The 20,462-nt window shown below is 48.8% G+C and overlaps 1 protein-coding gene and 1 pseudogene across 1 annotated transcript in view; one reads left to right on the forward strand and one right to left on the reverse strand.

The window, feature by feature from the left end:
- The window catches only part of cnc (NFE2 like bZIP transcription factor cap-n-collar), a 203,297-nt gene that overhangs the window by 146,979 nt on the left and 35,856 nt on the right, over nt 1-20,462 (reverse strand). The window lies entirely within an intron of this gene.
- Nucleotides 17,570-19,022, forward strand: LOC142582104 (uncharacterized; annotated as a pseudogene).

Consider the following 20,462-nt stretch of genomic DNA (forward strand, 5'->3'; position numbering starts at 1 on the left):
TCCTTTAAGGTGTATGCCTTAGACATGATTCAGCGAACTTCTCAGATAACAATTTCCGGGGTCTTACTTTCCAAAACTACGATATGATTAAAAGGCACGCCGCAGTGGCGGACTCCGGTTTAACTTTGAACACCTGGGGTTCTGGCATTCCGCCCCCATCGAAATGTGGCGGCCGGGGATCGAACCCGTGTCCTCGAGCTTATAGCAGTGCTACTTCTCAAATATAATGACACTTGGTAGAATCACAAGAGAGCTCTCAAACGACAGCAGAAACACAAAAGCCAACGGATTGTATTGTGCTCAGTTCGACGTGCCTACTGGCGTAAATTCTAGGATTACAAGTATTTGCGGCTGTTCACCATGTTTGTGATATTTTCGCCCAATACTGGTTTGGTAGCAAAGTGAAATAAAATCAGCAAAATGTTCCAATTAACCAGTTTCTTCAGGACTGAAAAAAAAAAAGAAAACTAAGCGTAGATGCGTATCTCCTCATCCCAAGCGAATTGCGGGCTTCCTCTCGTCACTCGACACCCGCCCTCGCAGTTTCGGCGCTCGGGAGGCGTGGAGCAGCTTCCATAGAGTTACGCGAGTTGAGACATTTAATAAGAAGTTCTGCTCCTTGCGCATGTGTTTTTCTCGTATTTTATATTGCGTAATACTTGACACCAATGAGAGAGCGCTGCCAACCTTCCCGAAGCAAGTGATTTTAGTGCACTTAGGCAGAATATCTGCGTTTCTTTGTTTCTTTGGCGCGTTGCGTTGACTGTCTGCTGCTAATCGGAAGCCAGGTCACTTTCCCCAGCTCTGCAAAACTAGCACGTACCACATGCTGCAGTTTACACAGCTTTTTCATGTTCTCGGCATTCATTGTGCGAATGGCTATTCCGCTGAATCCTCGTTGTTAGGCGGGCCAAGGGTGGAAAAATATTTCCTTTCCCTGCAACGAAAAGAGCGCGGATAGAATGCACTCAAGCAGGCGAACGGAAGTCACGTAGCGTTTATTTATTCTTTTAGGAATACTGCCAATGTGACAAGAAATCGTTGCAGGGAGGGCATATTGTCACGTGGTCGTGACGTCAAAGAACACAGTAGCAATACTGTGAAACGCAAAAACTAGCTTTTATTGGGCGAACCTGTGCCCACAAAACAGGCTACACTTAAAGCACAACGAGAGCGGCGAACATAGTCGGCGATCGTCGAAAATCTGATCAGCGGGCCAAGCGCGTCGGCTTTTATAGCAGTCGCCGAACGTTCCAGACTAATCGTTCGGACCCGCGTGCCTTCCACGAAGTTCGCCACCATTCACCGTCACGTGATGAAATCAAATAACACGGTTCGGCCGGGTAACAACAGACAGCCGGGTAGAAGCATCGATAACTTTCCAGAAACTTCAGATAGATGCAGGCGCGTCTCGCGCTGTGAGATTACATTTGTTAGGCGGCGAAACGCGGTCGCCCGATAAAGATAAGTACACGTGTCAATACCCCCCTCTTAAAAAGCATCGAACCGATGCTGCATACAAATTAAAGCAATAAAGAAAAACACCCGTAGCAAAGAAAACAAAAATAAGGAAGTTCGTCAGCGTCCGTAAAAGGGTTTCAGACGCACCACGTGGACCACTTCAGATCGTACTCGCCGCCGCTGTGAATGCGAAATTCCGTCTGGCACGACCTCATAGTCCAGTGCGCCAATACGTCGAATGACCTTGTAGGGTCCAAAATGGCGGCGCAATAGTTTCTCAGTCCTCGTCGGCGTATCGGTGTCCAAACCCAAACACGGTCGCCGGGCTGGTACTCGACGAAGCGTCGTCGGAGGTTGTAGTGTCGGCTGTCGGTCCTCTGCTGGTTCTTGATCCGTAGGCAGGCGAGCTGTCGGGCTTCTTCGGCGCGCTCGAGATAGCCAGCGACGTCAACATTCTCTTCGTCAGTGACATGGGGCAGCATGGCGTCGAGCGTCGTCGTCGGGTTCCTGCCGTAAACCAGCTTAAACGGCGTGATCTGTGTTTCTTGCACCGCCGTGTTGTAAGCGAAGGTTACATACGGCAGGACCACGTCCCACGTCTTGTGCTCGACGTCGACGTACATTGCTAGCATGTCGGCGAGGGTCTTGTTCAGGCGCTCCGCGAGACCATTCATCTGCGGATGGTAGGCAGTTGTCCTCCTGTGGCTTGTCTGGCTGTACTGCAGAATGGCTTGGGTGAGCTCTGCTGTAAAAGCCGTTCCTCTGTCGGTGATGAGGACTTCTGGGGCACCATGTCGCAGCCGCATGTTCTCGACGAAAAATTGCGCCACTTCGGCTGCGCTGCCTTTTGGTAGAGCTTTAGTTTCAGCAAAGCGGGTGAGATAGTCCGTCGCCACGACGATCCACTTATTCCCGGATGTTGACATCGGAAACGGCCCCAACAAATCCATCCCAATCTGCTGGAATGGTCGGCGAGGAGGTTCGATCGGCTGTAGTAATCCTGCTGGCCTTGTCGGTGGTGTCTTGCGTCGTTGACAGTCTCGGCATGTCTTGACGTAACGGGCGACGTCGGCGGTCAGACGCGGCCAGTAATACCTCTCCTGTATTCTCGACAGCGTCCGGGAGAATCCCAGGTGCGCAGCGGTTGGATCGTCGTGTAGGACGTGCATTATTTCTGGACGCAGCGCAGACGGTACAACAAGAAGGTAGTTGGCGCGGACTGGTGAGAAGTTCTTCACGAGCAGGTTGTTTTGTAGCGTGAACGAAGACAACCCGGGCTTAAATGCCCTAGGGACAACATCGGTGTTCCCTTCCAAATACTCGACAAGGCCTTTTAGCTGCGGGTCTGCTCGTTGCTGTTTAGCGAAGTCTTCCGCGCTTATTATCCCAAGGAAGGCGTCGTCATCCTCGTCGTCTTGCGGCGGGGGATCGATGGGGGCGCGCGATAAGCAGTCGGCGTCGGAGTGTTTTCTTCCGGACTTGTACATTACCGTGACGTCATATTCTTGCAGTCTGAGGCTCCACCGCGCCAGCCGTCCTGAAGGGTCCTTTAAATTAGCCAGCCAACACAACACGTGATGGTCGCTGACGACTTTGAATGGCCTGCCATATAGGTAAGGGCGGAATTCAGCTGTAGCCCAAACGATGGCGAGGCATTCCTTTTCGGTCATAGAATAGTTGCCTTCCGCTTTTGACAGCGACCGGCGAACATAAGCTATCACCTGTTCGGCTCCGTTTCTCCTCTGGACTAGAACGGCACCGAGGCCTAGGCTACTGGCGTCAGTATGGATTTCTGTATCGGCGTATTCGTCGAAGTGCGCAAATACCGGCGGCGACTGCATGCGTCGTTTGAGTTATTCAAATGCGTCGGACTGCGGCGTTTCCCACTTGAACTCGACATCACATTTGGTTAGATGTGTTAGCGGCTCCGCGATGCGTGAGAAGTCCTTGACAAAGCGCCTATAGTAGGCACACATGCCAAGGAATCTGCGCACTGCCTTCTTGTCGGTTGGCTGCGGGAATTTTGCGATGGCAGCTGTCTTCTGTGGGTCGGGGCGTACTCCTGATTTGCTGATGACGTGGCCTAGGAACAAAAGCTCATCGTAACCGAAGCGGCATTTTTCCGGCTTCAGAGTGAGCCCTGATGACTTAATGGCCTCTAACACTGTCGCAAGCCACCTAAGGTGATCGTCGGAATTTCTGGCGAAGACAACGACGTCATCCAAGTAAACAAGTCCGGCTAAACAAGTCCGTCATCCAAGTAAACCACTTCAGTCCGGCTAACACCGTGTCCATGACGCGCTGCAACGTTGCAGGCGCCGTGCACAGTCCGAATGGCATGACCTTGAACTCGTAGAGGCCGTCTGGCGTGATGAAGACAGTCTTTTCGCGATCTTTCTCGTCGACTTCTATTTGCCAGTAGCCAGACTTGAGGTCCATCGACGAGAAGTATCTAGCGTTGTAAAGCCGATCCAATGCGTCGTCTATCCCTGGGAGGGGGTATACGTCCTTCGGTGATCTTGTTCAGACGACGATAATCGACGCAGAAACGTAGGGTTCCGTCCTTTTTTTTTTTTCACCAAGACTACAGGAGATGCCCACGGGCTTTTGGACGGCTGGATGATGTCGTCGCGCAGCATTTCGCCGACTTGGTGCCTTATAGCTTCCCGTTCTCGCGTCGAAACTCGGTAAGGGCTCTGGCGGAGTGGTCGAGCGCTCTCTTCGGTTATTATGCGATGCTTTGCAACTAGTGTTTGTCGAATCCTCGATGACGTCGAAAAGCAGTCTTTGTATCGTCGGAGAAGACTTCTGATCTGTTGCTGCTTACTCATAGGAAGACTTGGATTCACGTCGAAGTCTGGTTCGGGGACTATGCCTATCGTGGTAGATGCGGCTGAATCTGAGAGGACAAAGGCATTGCTGGTTTCCACAATTTCCTCGATGTATGCGATTGTCGTGCCCTTGTTTATGTGCTTGAACTCTTGGCTGAAGTTGGTTAGCATAACTTCCACTTGCCCTCCGTGGAGTCGAGCGATCCCTCTTGCGACGCAAATTTCACGGTCGAGCAGTAGATGTTGGTCGCCCTCGATGGCGCCTTCTACGACAGCGGGTGTTTCAGTGCCGACGGAAATAATAATGCTGGAGCGCGGCGGGATGCTCACTTGATCTTCGAGCACACTCAAGGCGTGGTGACTACGACAGCTCTCCGGCGGTATCGCTTGATCTTGCGACAGCGTTATCGAATTCGACTTCAGGTCGATGACTGCGCCATGTTGATTCAGGAAGTCCATGCCGAGAATGACGTCTCGTGAACACCGTTGGAGGATAACGAAGGTGGCAGGGTAAGTCCGGTCATGAACGGTAATTCTTGCCGTGCAGATCCCAGTCGGCGTAATCAGGTGTCCTCCAGCGGTCCGAATTTAAGGGCCTTCCCATGCAGTCTTAACTTTCCTAAACTGGGCGGCGATGGGTCCACTCATGACGGAGTAATCGGCTCCTGTGTCTACTAAGGCGGTGACTGCGTGGCCGTCGAGAAGCACGTCGAGGTCGGCGGTTCTTTGTCTTGCGTTACAGTATAGGTCTTGGCGTCGGATCACGGCTGCGTCGTGTTGAACTGAAGTTGGATCGTCGCGTCGTCAAGTCGTCTTTCGTCGGTGTAGTCTTGGCTTCCTGATTTTGTCGGGACGGCGGCGTGTCGTTATGTCGTCGAGGTAGTTTCTTCGGTGTCTTCGTCAGTTCGACGAACAGCAACCGCACCTCCATCGGTTGCTGCTTTTAGTTTTCCGGATATGGGCTTGCTGACCTGCCCCGGGCTGGGCCAGTGTATGGTCGGCGCTGCGGCGACAGGTAGCGGCCTGGTGATGGCGAACGCGACGGTCGTCGAGAGCTCCACTGAGTAGCGGCGAGGTAGTCGGCGATATCGCAGGGGCGTTCACCTTGCTGCGGGCGCGGAGCGTTCACGGCGAAACCTCGCAGTCCCATCTCCCGGTATGGACATCGTCGGTAGACGTGACCCGCTTCTCTGCAGTGGTAGCAGAGCGGGCGGTGGTCAGGAGCGCGCCAAATGTCAGTCTTCCTCGCGTAGGTGCGCTGGGCGACGGGTGGTCGTGCTGGCGGCGGCGGCGGCGGACGACGGAACTGCGGCGTGACAGGGCCCTGGCGCGGTCGCGGAGGGGGACCTTGACGGCGTGCGACAGCGGCGTAGGTCATCGCTTGCGGCTCAGGCTGCGGCGATTCAGGGGCTACTCCAAGTTGTTGTTGGAGCTCCTCACGCACGGCGTCGGCAATCGAAGCCACTTGAGGCTGTGATGATGGGAACAGCTTTTGTAGCTCCTCCCGCACGACAGCTCGAATAGTCTCGCGTTGGCCGTCGGTGGCCAGTGACTGAACTCCGGCGTAGTTTGTCGAGTTCGTGCGGCGGTCGAATTGCCGGTTTTGCATCTCGAGTGTCTTCTCGATGCTGGTGGCCTCGCGAAGAAACTCGTCGACGGTCTTCGGTGGGTTTCGTACCATCCCGGCAAAAAGTTCCTCCTTCACACCACGCATCAGCCGGCGGACTTTCTTCTCCTCGGACATTTCTGGGTTGGCGTGGCGGAACAGACGGCTCATTTCCTCGGTGAAGATCGCAATCGTCTCATTCGGCAGCTGCGCTCTGGTCTCCAGTAGAGCTTGCGCTCGCTCTTTTCGCACGACGCTTTAAATGTTTGCAGGAAGCCGCTACGGAAAAGTTCCCAGGTCGTTAAGGTGGCTTCTCGGTTCTCGAACCACGTCCTGGCCGCGTCTTCCAATGCGACGAAGACATATCGCAGTTTGTCGTCGCTGTTCCAGTTAAACGTAGCGACTCTCTCATAAGTCTCAAGCCAGCTTTCCGGGTCCTCGAAAGTTGAACCGCGGAACGTCGGAGGCTCCCTGGGCTGCTGCAGCACGACGGGGGACGCTGGGGCTGCCATTGGGGTGGACTTGGTGGCCGTGCTCCGGGGGCAGTCCTTGCAGCCTGCGGCTACCTCGCTGGTTCTTGGCGACGTTGGTGTCTTCCGCGTGAGGGCTTGGGTCACGGCTTTGTGGGGCCGTCCGGTACATGAACGCAAAGCGCCTCCACCAGATGTCACGTGGTCGTGACGTCAGAGAACACAGTAGCAATACTGTGAAAGGCAAAAACTAGCTTTTATTGGGCGAACCTGTGCCCACAAAACAGGCTACACTTAAAGCACAACGAGAGCGGCGAACACAGTCGACGATCGTCGAAAATCTGATCAGGGGGCCATGTGCGTCGGCTTTTATACAGCAGTCGTCAAATGTTCCAGAATAATCGCTTGGACCCGCGTGTCTTCCACAAAGTTCTACACCATTCGTGTCACGTGATGAAATCAGATACCATAAGGTTCGGCGACAACAGACAGCGGATAGAAGTATCGATAACTTTCCAGAAACTTCGGATACATGCAGGCGCGTCTCGCGCTGTGCGATTACATTTGTTAGGCGGCGAAACGTGGTCGCCCGATAAAGATAAGTACACGTGTCAATATATATATAAATACAGAAGAAGCCCAATCAAGTAATTTATACAATGGAAAAGACTAAAACACTAGCAGAATTAATACATGAAATTATTAGCAGCAGTGCGCTCGGCATGAGTAAAAAATAGAAATCACGAAATATACAATGACATGATGCGCGATGATGCGATCAGATTATTAAACCAAAATTGCGATACGGGTTTTTCACAAAAATTATTCACAGAAACTGTTCAGCGTAGACATTAATTTCCACCATAGCTAACGTTACGCTTCGCTTGTGTGGCAACTGTTAGCGCAAGCGCAAAGCGCAGTGACATTCAAAATCAGGCATGGGAAGATCTTTGCAGACGGCGCCGAAGGGTCGGGAAAAGGCTCCTCGGCTTTTTAGGTGAGGCGCCGAAGAGTCGCCGAGGCACGACCGTTGGAAGTCATGCGAGCCGCGTGTGTAGAGAGAAGTGGTCCTTGAGGGGAAAAGGAACTATTTTCTGCAGCCCTTGCGGGAGCACGGCTCAGCGCCAACAGGGGTGGGGGGAGATAGTGGGAGCAAAGGAGATAGGGGAGTAGGGGGTTAAAGTGTTGTCGCCATGGCAGCGGCTGAGCAGACCGGCAGGAAGGGCCTAGTGGGTTCGGCAGGGATAGTAATCTGGTGAAAGGCCAGGGGCCGGTTATCCAGCAGGAGCCAGATGGTTGGGGCAGGTCGAGTAGTGGCTTGGATAGCCGTGAGGCTATCCGTCTTTGCAGAAAATCCTAGAGTCTCACCCAGAGCCCCGGCGAGTCGAGGTACTCGACCACACTTAGGAGGGCTGGCCCCTCGTTGCGACCAGGGAAGAGGATGTCTTCCCTGGTCGGCGCCTACTTCGGACGCACCCCTTCTCCCCGTCTGCCGACGCGACAAGATGGCGGCGGGTGCTTGCAGGTGCGCGCATGAAACGGTTATGCCCATTTATGGTCCGTTTTTGCGCCTGCGTTCCTGTTGGGTGCAAACCGTAATAGGGTGACCTAGAATTTTGGCAGGGTGAACCTTTTCCGGCGAACCGCCACGCCGCCGCACTGCTTTGCCGCACCCGCGGGCTTTCTCCGCCGTGGAAGCTGCGCCAAAGCGGCGGGCGTCTGCTATGCGCTTGATGTTTGGTCGCTATTAGCCAACATTGCGATACTTAAGCTCCTATAATACACTACGTAACCGCAAGGTAATACTGCAGGGACTCGCCACACAGAGAACGCGTTTGTGTGCTGTAAATACGGGAATTTTGTATATTTCCTTCTATACTTGCAGGTTTGTCACCGCAATGGTCCGCACTTACGGGGCTGTTTCTGACATACATTCAGCGCGTACTTCATTGTGAGCGGAGGTATTTAGTTAAAGAAAATGAAATTATGGGGTTTTATGTGCCAAAACCACTTTCTCATTATGAGGCACGCCGTAGTGGGGGACTCCGGAAATTTGGACCACCTGGGGTTCTTTAACGTGCACCTAAATCTAAGTACACGGGTGCTTTCGCATTTCGCCCCTTCGAAATGCGGCCGCCGTGGTCGGGATTCGATCCCGCGACCTCGGCTCAGCAGCCCAACACCATAGCCACTGAGCAACCACGGCGGGTTGGTATTTAGTTAAGCGTGGCATGACGAACGTAAACGTGCTGCAAAATAGAATAAGCACGAGGTGACGCCAGGGGAACGAAGCAGATGTAAACGACTTGCTCATGCTAACGCTTTGCGCCTTTCATTTACTTTCTTTTATTTCATGCGTTGCATTTGTACTACAAGGCCGCCTGCCGCGCTCTGCGGTTTCCTTTCTAACACGAAAGAAAATTCAGTTAAACTTTCACATAATAAATGCGTAAACGGCTGGGCCAGTAATAATCATACATTCATTTCAATCTAGAAAAAGAATGTGTATAAATGGAAAATTTCCTAAAAGGAGGGGGGACCGGACAAATGCAGATGACGCACATGTAAGATTCAATGCTTCTGGTGGGTTGACCGGTTGTCTCCGCGTCATATCACCTCCAGACCTCGCTCCTGTATCTGTTCTTGCTGACCTATCATACGTAAAGTAAAGCCTCTGCACCTTTTTAGTTATACGGCGTAATTTTAGTAATGTCGTCCCCACATTACATCATCACTTCCAGTCTCCTAACCTTTCTCGCTTCTCATACTGAGCTATCATATACGGCGTAATGTCGTCCCCACGTTGCGCCACCGCTCCCGATGTTTCTTTACTTTCTTCGCTTCGCTCATTCCGCAGTTACGCGCCTCCGTCGCATTGCTGGTCATTGGATCGCTGCATCAATTCAGAGCCAGTGATGATTTCAAGATGATGAAGGTGGTGCAAAGCCACAGCTTGATCGAAAGGCGGATAGAAGAAGGCAACCAGTCCGGTGCAGAACCGGATAACACCGAACGAGTGTCTCAAAAAAGTGATGAAAGGTTCATTTTTTTACATTTGCGGCTATGTGACTAGGAAGTTTGTTCTGAAAACAAAGTGTGAACACTCTCGTGATATTGTACTGACCAAGAAAGAATATGTTAGCCAGCTGAGCGCAGCTGATTACACACGTGTAGCTGCAGGACAAGGGAGGCTTGCTGTATACCCATCTGGCCGTCTCTTTAGATTTATCAGAGATTTTTATGACCTTTTCACAAGGTGTTTCAGTACTCGGGAGCTTCATCGTGAAAGCGTGATGCATGGACGTTATTGAACTCATCAGGAAAAAGCGGAAAGCTGCGATCGGGTGCCCCATTCGCAGCAATCCCTTGCCGCTGAAGTTATTGATTTCTATGTATAACTACTCGTCTCAATTTTTTTGTGCAAAGTTTATGAAACGCGCGAACGCTAACCACCGTGAATATTTAAAATATCTGAAGTTAAGCTGCTGTACGTGAGGCTGGATTATCTTAATCTGTTTTAAATGTTCTCATCTATTGCACTTATTATGGTGAATAAATCCCAGCACCTCGGATGAATATTTTTTAATTGATGTACAGTGGATCCCTGTAGAAAGACACAAAGCCGATGCATGACTGACCCCAGCATACTCCGAAACGTCCACTCTGTGCCTGTTTATAATGAATATTTGTTGTTTCATGTTATATTTTTGTCAGGCACGGAACATAGGATATCTCTATATTTGTTGATTATATTTATTATTTATATAGAGCAGGTTTGTATTCCTGAATAATTTTTTCTAAGGTATTTGAAATAACACTTTTACGTTTGTACATTACTTGCCGTATTTTTGACTCGGCAGTTATTAAATTTATACAGCAAGCGAGAGAGAGAGGGAGAGATAAAGAGGAAAGGCAGGGAGGTTAACCAGAGATCACTCTCCGGTTTGCTACTCTACACTGGGGATGGGAGATAGGGGTTAGAAAAGATGACAGAGAGGAAAACGCTAAAAAAAAACACGCACACACGGAGACACACACACAAAAGGCATTCCAGTTAAAGACTTTCACAAAGGCCGGTAGATCGCGGAAAGCGCAATAGCACTTGCACGGCCTTCTTCTCTGACGTTAGGTACTTTCGATGGTGTAGAATTCTTTTTTCCGATAGCGGTTGGTCGTCCAGCTGGTCAAGTTCGCGACGAAGGCATTCCCTCTGTGGACTGTACTGCGGGCAGGGGGTCAAAATATGGTCAATCGATTCTTCATGACCGCAGTGGTCACAGGTTGCGGTGTCGGTCATGCCTATGCGGAACGCATAGGCTTTGGTAAAGGCAATGCCCAACCACGGTCGATGCAAAAGCGTGGCGTCTCCACGGCGAAGCTGCGATGGCGCTCGAAGACTTAATGTGGGGTCAAGGAAGTACAGTCGAGAATTTCTTAAAAGGGGGTCATTCTATTGCGACATGGTGCACTGCCGAGCAAGCAGGCGGAGCTTCCGTGCTGCGTCAGTTCTAGAAAGTGGAATTGGTACGAGCTGCTCCTCCGTATGGGCTGAACGGGCAGCTTGATCGGCCCGTTCATTGCCGATAATCCCACAGTGACTTGGAAGCCACTGGAAGGTTATTTCCTGGCCTGCATCACTTATACGGTGTAACGTCTCTGCAATGTGAAATATTACCTGTTCGTGTGGTCTGTGTCGTAAAGGTGACAGTAGAGACTGCAGTGCCGCCTTTGAATCGCAGAATATCGTCCACTTGTGTGGCGGTTCATCACCACTGTAAAGAAGGGCAGCAAAGAGCGCTGCGAGCTTTGCTGCCGTCGATGCTGTCGCGTGAGTCGTCTTAACTTTGATTGTAGTGACGTTCGCTGGGGTCACGATTGCCGCCACGGAGCGGTTTCGTGGGACAGATCCATCAGTGTAGATATGCGTAGAGGCACAGTAGTTCTCGTACAAATATAGTAGTGTGAGCTGTTTAAGGGCCGGTGATGATAGATGAGCTTTTTTCGCGATGCCAAGTATTGTGTATACTAATACTAATGTATACTAATGCTAATAATACTAATACTAAGTATACTAATGGGCGACTTTAATGCCAAGGTAGGCAAGAAGCAGGCTGGAGACAAGGCAGTGGGGGAATATGTCATAGGCACTAGGAATAACAGGGGAGAGTTGTTAGTAGAGTTTGCGGAACAGAATAATATGAGGATAATGAATACCTTCTTCCGCAAGCGGGACAGCCGGAAGTGGACCTGGAGGAGCCCGAACGGCGAGACTAGAAATGAAATAGACTTCATACTCTGCGCTAACCCTGGCATCATACAAGATGTGGACGTGCTCGGCAAGGTGCGCTGCAGTGACCACAGGATGGGAAGAACTCGAATTAGCCTAGACCTGAGGAGGGAATGGAAGAAACTGGTACATAAGAAGCCGATTAATGAGTTACCGGTAAGAGGGAAAATAGAGGAATTCCAGATCAAGCTACAGAACAGGTATTCGGCTTTAACTCCGAAAGAGGACCTTAGTGTTGAAGCAATGAACGACAATCTTGTGGGCATCATTAAGGAGTGTGCAATGGAAGTCGGTGGTAACTCCGTTAGGCAGGATACCAGCAAACTATCGCAGGAGACGAAAGATCTGATCAAGAAACGCCAATGTATGAAAGCATCTAACCCTACAGCTAGAATAGAACTGGCAGAACTTTCGAAGTTAATCAACAAGCGTAAGACAGCTGACATAAGGAAGTATAATATGGATAGAATTGAACATGCTCTCAGTAACGGAGGAAGCCTAGAATCAGATGTATGCATTAAGAGACAAAGCCGGCAATATCATTACTAATATGGATGAGATAGTTCAAGTGGCTGAGGATTTCTATAGAGATTTGTACAGTACCAGTGGCACGCTCGACGATAATGGAAGAGAAATTAGTCCAGAGGAATTCGAAATCCCAAAGGTAACGCCGGAAGAAGTAAAGAAAGCCTTGGGAGATATGCAAAGGGGGAAGGCAGCTGGGGAGGATCAGGTACGTAACAACAGATTTGTTGAAGGATGGTGGACAGATTGTTCTAGAGAAACTGGCCACCCTGTATACGCAATGCCTCATGACCTCGAGCGTACCGGAATCTTGGAAGAACGCTAACATAATCCTAATCCATAAGAAAGGGGACGCCAAAGACTTGAAAAATTATAGACCGATCAGCTTACTGTCCGTTGCCTACAAACTATTTACTAAGGTAATCGCAAATAGAATCAGGAACACCTTAGACTTCTGTCAAGCAAAGGACCAGGCAGGATTCCGTAAAGGCTACTCAACAATAGATCATATTCACACTATCAATCAGGTGATAGAGAAATGTGCGGAATATAACCAACCCTTATATATAGCTTTCATTGATTACGAGAAAGCGTTTGATTCTGTCGAAACCTCAGCAGTCATGGAGGCATTACGGAATCAGGGTGTAGATGAGCCATATGTAAAGATACTGGAAGATATCTATAGCGGCTCCACAGCCACCGTAGTCCCCCACAAAGAAAGCAACAAAATCCCTATAAAGAAAGGCGTCAGACAGGGAGATACGATATCTCCAATGCTATTCACAGCATGTTTACAGGAGGTATTCAGAGGCCTGGAGTGGGAAGAATTGGGGATAAAAGTTGATGGAGAATACCTTAGCAACTTGAGATTCGCTGATGATATTGCGTTGTTTAGTAACTCAGGACACCAATTGCAATGCATGCTCACTGACCTGGAGAGGCAAAGCAGAAGAGTGGGTCTAAAAATTAATCTGCAGAAAACTAAAGTAATGCTTAACAGTCTCGGAAGAGAACAGCAATTTACAATAGGCAGCGAGGCACTGGAAGTCGTAAGGGAATACATCTACTTAGGGCAGGTAGTGACGGCGGAAAGGATCATGAGACGGAAATAATCAGAAGAATAAGAATGGGCTGGGGTGCGTTTGGCAGGCATTCTCAGATCATGAACAGCAGGTTGCCATTATCCCTCAAGAGAAAAGTGTATAATAGCTGTGTCTTACCAGTACTCACCTACGGGCAGAAACTTGGAGGCTTACGAAAAGGGTTCTACTCAAATTGAGGACGACGCAACGAGCTATGGAAAGAAGAATGATAGGTGTAACGTTAAGGGATAAGAAAAGAGCAGATTGGGTGAGGGAACAAACGCGAGTTAATGACATCTTAGTTGAAATCAAGAAAAAGAAATGGGCATGGGCAGGACATGTAATGAGGAGGGAAGATAACCGATGGTCATTAAGGGTTACGGACTGGATCCCAAGGGAAGGGAAGCGTAGCAGGGGGCGGCAGAAAGTTAGGTGGGCGGATGAGATTAAGAAGTTTGCAGGCATGGCATGGCCACAATTAGTACATGACCGGGGTTGTTGGAGAAGTATGGGAGAGGCCTTTGCCCTGCAGTGGGCGTAACCAGGCTGATGATGATGATGATGATGATGATGATGATGATGATGAAGAAGTATTGTGAGGTTGATTTTTGGCTGAGCGAGGCACCATGGAGGAATCGAAGGTCTCGCAGGTGGAGTGAAACAAGCTGGCAATCATTCATCATGTGCGGTAATCGTTGGGCTGAAAGATGTGCGAGGTCTGTCCGCTGGCAGAGAGGCTAAGTGGTAACGAGGAGTCCTGATTAGATGCCTTATATGGGTCCTGAGCACTTCAATTTCAATGTGGGTCTTGACAAGGTTGTCTCTAGCGATTGCTATCGTAGCCACTGTTGATGCACTCCTAGGCAGACCTAGACGGATACGGAGCACTTGAGCCTGAACACTTTGTATTGTGCGCAGATTCGTTTTACCTGTGTTGGTTATTGCTGGCAAGCTGTATTGCAGAAAGCCTAGAAAAAGCACCTTGTACAGTTGTAGCATGTCACTTGTCGACATTCCCCAAGCCTTGCCAGTGAAAAACTTGAACAGGTGGCAGATGCCTGTCAATCGTTTTTTCACGTATGATATGTGAGGGCTCCATGACAAGTCCCTGTCGATTATGACACCTACAAACTTGTACGATTGAACATGCGGTATTATTTGGCCATTTATCGTTACGCTGTAGTTTGTTATGGGTTTGCGCGTAAATGGCACTAGTGCGCATTTCTCGGAGGAAATTTCCAGGCCTCGACTAGGTGGTAGATAGCAGAGTAATATTTGTTGGGGGGCTAGTTGGTGCATGTTTCCAGAAGAGGGTTGTAGCGCCGAAAAAGACAACACATAGAAGCGCCTGTCCCGTCTCGCTTCTATGTGTTGTCTTTTTCGGCGCTACAACCTTCTTCTGGAAATGGTAGATAGCAGTTTGGGTGGCGGCTCTCTGAATTCTCGCTCGCAATTGTATAGGCGTGGTACTGCAGACGCCCATATGCAGATATCATCCGCGTACATTGATGACCTGACTGTGTTTGGCACGTGCTCAAGGAAAGCAATTAGGGTTATATTAAATAACGCAGGGCTAAGTACACCGCCCTGGGGGACACCGCGGTAACTATAATGTAGAGAAGTATGGACTTTCTCGGTGCTTACAAAAAAGGATCGCATGGAGAGATAGCTCTGTATCCATTGAAACATCCGACCACACACTCCTATATCAGCGAGAGCAGAGAGGATGGCTTCATGCGTAACGTTGTCATACGCCCCTTTGACGTCGAGGAACAAAGAAGCGCAGAGACGCTTACCGCATTTCTCATGCTGAATGTAGGTGACCACGTCGAAAGCCCGCCATGACATCCGGGTAGGTGTTGTGGTACTCCAAGTACCACTCCAGGCGTCCTAGGACCATCCTCTCCATTACTTTGCCCACACAGGTTGCCAAAACAATCAGGCGATATAATGACAGTTCCAACGGCGACTTGCCAGGCTTCAGCAGTGGAATAAGGCGACTTGACTTCCAGCTTGTTGGTAGCGCACCATCTCTCCAAGATTCATTGTGCCGCTCAAGGAGAGCACCTCTTGCTCGCTTACCCAGATGACACAGAGCTCAGTAGGAAATTCCATCAGGTCCTGACATTGATGTACGGCCACATAAAGCTAATGCTGCCTTAAGTTCGTGGATTGAGAATGGTAGATCCATGCGGTGATCACCTGGTGGAGGACAACTACACGAAGGCGTTGGAATGTTGGGAGCTGTGAGTTGGCCGGATAATCTGGCGCAGAAATCCTCTGCCACATCAATATCCGATCTGTTTTGAAAGAGGGCAAGAGCCTTGAATGGAAACCGCTGTACGGGGAGTGTCCGGAGACCACGCATCTTTCTCCATAGTTACGATAAAGGCTTGCGCGGATCTAGCGACTCCCAGAAGGCAGCCCAACGTTGCGATTCGAGCTTGTCTAACCGGCGCTGGATCTTCTTTTGTGTGCGTATGGCGGTCCGTAAATCGTCCGGTCTTCGTACGTCGGTATCTTCGTTCAGCACGTCGTCGGATTGCTCGAAGTCGTTCTAGTTCCACATCAAATTCCGTCAGTTTCGAAGAGCATGTGAGAGTACGCATAGTGTCTTGCACCGCGCTCTTGATTGCCTCTTCCAAGTCGAAAGATGGATTGGCGTCGCAGTGGTCTTCAATCACAGACTGAAATTTAGACTAGTCCACTCTTTGGATCGTATCACGTATTTTGGAAGATTCCAATCCTCTGATCTCGACGTACGTGGGGATATGGTCGCTTCCGTGCGTCTCTATGTCCGCAAACCACCCAGCACGTCTGACAAGGCCTCGTGAGACAAAAGCCAAGTCAAGACAGCTGCTGTATGTGGAGCCACGTAGAAACGTAGGACTTCCATCATTCAGCAGGCAAAGTTCATTACTGGAGGCGAAAGATACCAGAGCTATGCCTCTAGCGTTGGTTTTCGAACTTCCCCAGAGGGTATAACGGGCGTTGAAATCTCCAATAATGATCCAGGGATCGGGAGTTGAGGATAGGATGCCTCGTAGTCTTTTGTGACCTTGGCCAGATGCTGCTACAACGGATCTGCAATCATCTGCTCGTGTCTTGCACGGTCCGCAAGATTATTTGCTGGAAATCGTGTACGATCTCCGGCGCACCGAAGTGGAATCTGCGCATCGAGGAACCTTTCCGGTTCCGCTGCGCGCTGGCCATATAAAGGACCAGCCAAGCCTAGAGCGACTGGGGCACGACGCTCTTTTCGGCACAAACTCACGCTTCTTCATGTACCAGGTCAGTTACCTAAATGGAACTAAGTGTTATCGCTCTAGCAACGTTATGCTTTTAAGAGTGTCGTGCCCCATTAGCAAGCGACAAATGATTGAGTGTCTTGAACATGCCAGCCTGTGCTTCGTTGATGCTCTACTATTCTCTCTCTACGACGGCTGCCTGACGCTTTCCCAAATCTTACTGCTCCTATCGGGGGATGTAGAACTAAATCCAGGGCCCATGAATGCAGTTGAACGTGACCAAATGACAAACATTGAAAGGATTCTCTTAGAAATCAAAACAGGCCAGGAAACTGTGCTTGCGAAGTTAACGGAAATTACAACAAGACAATGTGAATTAGAATCCAAAATTACGGGCTTAATAGAGAAGACAAACAATGTAGAAAGTCGTATTGCTCGGGTGGAAAAAATGGAAGATAAATTTATGGCTAAACTAGACGACTTGGAAAATAGAAGCCGTAGACAGAATCTGGTTTTTTTCGGGTTGCCTGACAGGGAGCATAACGAGACGTGGGAGGCGTCTGAACAGCTAATAAGTGGAATATGCAAAGATGTGATGAAACTTGATATTTCGGTTGAACGGGCTCATGGTGTTGGCGTTTTCAGAGAAGGCAAGAACCGGCCCATAGTAGCATGCTTTTCAAGGTGGAAGGCTAGAGAAAATGTCTTTAAAAACGCTTACAGACTAAAAGGCACTTCGTACAGCATTTCTGGAGATTTCAGCCGAGCCGTACACGAAAAAAGACGTCAGCTTTAGAATTATGCGAAAGAAAAAAGAGAGAACAAAGAAAATCGTGTTCGCTTGAGTTATGATAAATTGATCATCAATGGGCTAACGTTTGTCTGGGATAGCGATATGCGGATGCCATTTCCACTTCAGGCGTATGCGCGACTGGACAGAGGCAAATGATGCATTCCGAATTCCGTTCCTCCGAAAGATAACTCAGCACGTTGCTCGCAGCCTGAACGGCTCTCTGTCCTGCTTAAAGAACAAGCATAACGAACAAAGGCGATAACTTCATGTCTTTAGTAGCCACTGTTAAACCTCAGATTGTGATGGGCCCCGAATCATGGTTAGACAAGACTATACCTAATGTAGAAATCTTTCCGCCTGGTTTTACTGTCTATCGGAAAGATAGGCATGGACAAGCATTGTCAAGTACACAAATTTTATTTGAAAACAATTCTGAATCTGTCTGGTGCCTTGTGAAATTGCCTAACGGAAACAATGTAGTGTACGGGACATTCTACCGCCCACCCGGCAGCAGCGACTCATTCGGATTGCTGTCTGAGATGCTATCTCTTCTGCCTAATAGCGTATTTCTAGGGGAGATTTCAATTTGCCAGACTTCAACTGGAATGCCGGATGTGTGGCTGGTAATAGGTCCCGTATTTACACAGAGTTCGAAGAACTGTTTGGATTAAATGGATTGCAGCAGTACGTACTGGAACCTACGCGAGAAAATGCAATTCTAGACTTAGTACTTTGCAATGAGCCGAACATAATATCAAAAGTTACTGTTTGCCCAGGTATTAGTGACCACAGGGCAGTTGTCATAGAACTGAACATGCAACGAGTACGGATGGCGCAAATTCCGCAAAGAAAAATGTACAGCTACGACAGAGGAGACTATGCTGCTATCAGGACCGAACTTGAAAATTTCTTTCCTACTTTCCAATATATGTCAAACGCACGCTGTCCGTTAACTTTGTGGTCAGCATTTCGGGACAAAATACTTAAACTAGTCGAAATTCATGTTCCATGCAAGTACCTAGCTGCGCCAACGAAAAAAACAAAAACCTTGGTTTAACGTAGAAATACGTAAACTTATAAGGAAAGCAAGACAAACGTATAAAACATTTTCTGCCGACACCAGTCTGGCAAATCAGAAATACTTGCAAGAGATAAATAAGCTATTGAAAGCAACAATTAAATCTGCCAAAGATACCTTCTGTGTTAAATTAAACAAGGACTTGAGAGAAAACCCAAAATATTTTTGGAAATATGTAAAACAAAATCGAAAAGAAGACATATCAATACCATCTTTAACTGTTGACGGAAAAACCGTGACGTCGGACTATCAGAGGGCGGAATGCTTCAACCAGTACTTCCAATCTGTGTTTTCGCTATTACCTGCTGGGGAGACTTCGCTTTTGAACAACGCCAATCAAGGCGATATGATGCCAGACATTGAATTTGATGTTAGTGGCGTCGACTCTTTATTACGACATTTAGATGACTCAAAAGCAATTGGACCTGATGGAATATCCCCAGTGGTCCTTAAAGAGTGTCATAGCATCATTTCAGTGGGCGCGGCGGGACCAGCGTGGGCATGTGGTCTCACAAGCTTCTCTTCTGCCTTGTGCAGGTTTTCTTACCCAGTTCTGCCGCATCAACGACTGCAGTAAATGGATCAGCAATCGACACGTGTTCTCTGGCTGCACCGTCACCTTCGGAGCCTCTTCTTTTTGATTGTCCATTCCCGCGTGACATCAAGCCTGGAACGCCACCTAGCCACCACGTGACCTTGTCCGAATCGCCTTTAAAAGAACGTCAACAGGAATTTGTCTTCAGTGGGCGCGGCGGGACCAGCGTAGGCATGTGGTCTCACAAGCTTCTCTTCTGCCTTGTGCAGGTTAGTACCGATTACTGTTCTGTTAAAAGTGATTGCCGCTGTCTTCTGGTCCTGCCGTGCCCACAGCAGTTCGTTGAAATTGCCTACAATGCTTTTTGTATGTGCAAACTGCTCCTATGTGGAGACGTTGAAACTAATCCCGGTCCGGATACTAGTGAAATGCTGAAAGAATTACTTAAAGGGCAAAAAGGCCTAGCCACTGTAGTGACTGCTTTGAGAGAGCAACAGAGCAATATGGAAAAACTCATGAATGATATGAGACTAAGGTTTACAGCCTTGGAGAAGCAGACAAACAGGATTGACACTCTAGAACAAACAATATATGAACTCCAGGCGAAAATAACTGATTTAGAAGACAGGAGCCGCCGCTCAAACCTTATTGTTTTTGGAGTAAAAGAGGAACCCGGGGAATCTGAGGCTGACTTGAAAAAGAAGGTCCTAACTGAAGTTTTTGCAGAAAAGCTTAATGTATCTTGCAGTTCTGTGGGCAGAATACACAGGCTGGGCGAAAAGGCAACAAACCGCCCTGTAATTGTGTTCTTCCAGGACTATAACGAAAAGCAAGAACTCTTTAAAAACTGCAAGAAACTAAAAGGCAGTAATATTTCAATACAGAACGATTATTCACGAAACACACTTAGGAAGCGTAAATTACTGTGGGACAGCGCAAAAACAGAAAGGGATGAAGGGAAAAAAGTTACCTTGATAAATGACAAGCTGCGAATCGAAAAAATGCTTTACACCTGGGATGACAGCGATAACAGCAGAGTTCAACTCGGTTATAAAAACAGTTATCAAAGCAAAGACTGACTTTCACAACCTCGTGTTAAGGAATTTCGCTTACTTAATATAGATGCACGTAGTGTTGTAAATAAATCGGAGGCTTTGGAGGCTATCTTGTTGATTCACAATCCACACGCCGTAGTTATAACCGAGACTTGGCTGAGAGATGATATTGATGATGAAACTGTTTTCCCCCGCTCTTATCAAGTTTTTCGCCGTGATAGAGCAACACGTGGAGGGGGAGTTGCGGTCCTGGTGAATCAAAACACAGAGGCACACACGTTGCAGCAAATAGCTAACCATGAAAGTATGACTTTAAAACTGTCGTACGGGGGTAGATCGTTTGTGCTTTTTGCTGTATACAGACCACCTGATTCACCACCTCAATATTTATGTGATCTGGCCGATCACATGTCTAAATTTCGCCGTGATAAAATATACCTTGTCGGTGATTTTAATCTCCCAAATATTGACTCGAATAGTCCCTTCCCTAG

This window comes from Dermacentor variabilis, chromosome 5, assembly GCF_050947875.1.
Source record: "Dermacentor variabilis isolate Ectoservices chromosome 5, ASM5094787v1, whole genome shotgun sequence".
In the NCBI taxonomy this organism is placed as follows: Eukaryota; Metazoa; Arthropoda; class Arachnida; order Ixodida; family Ixodidae; genus Dermacentor; species Dermacentor variabilis.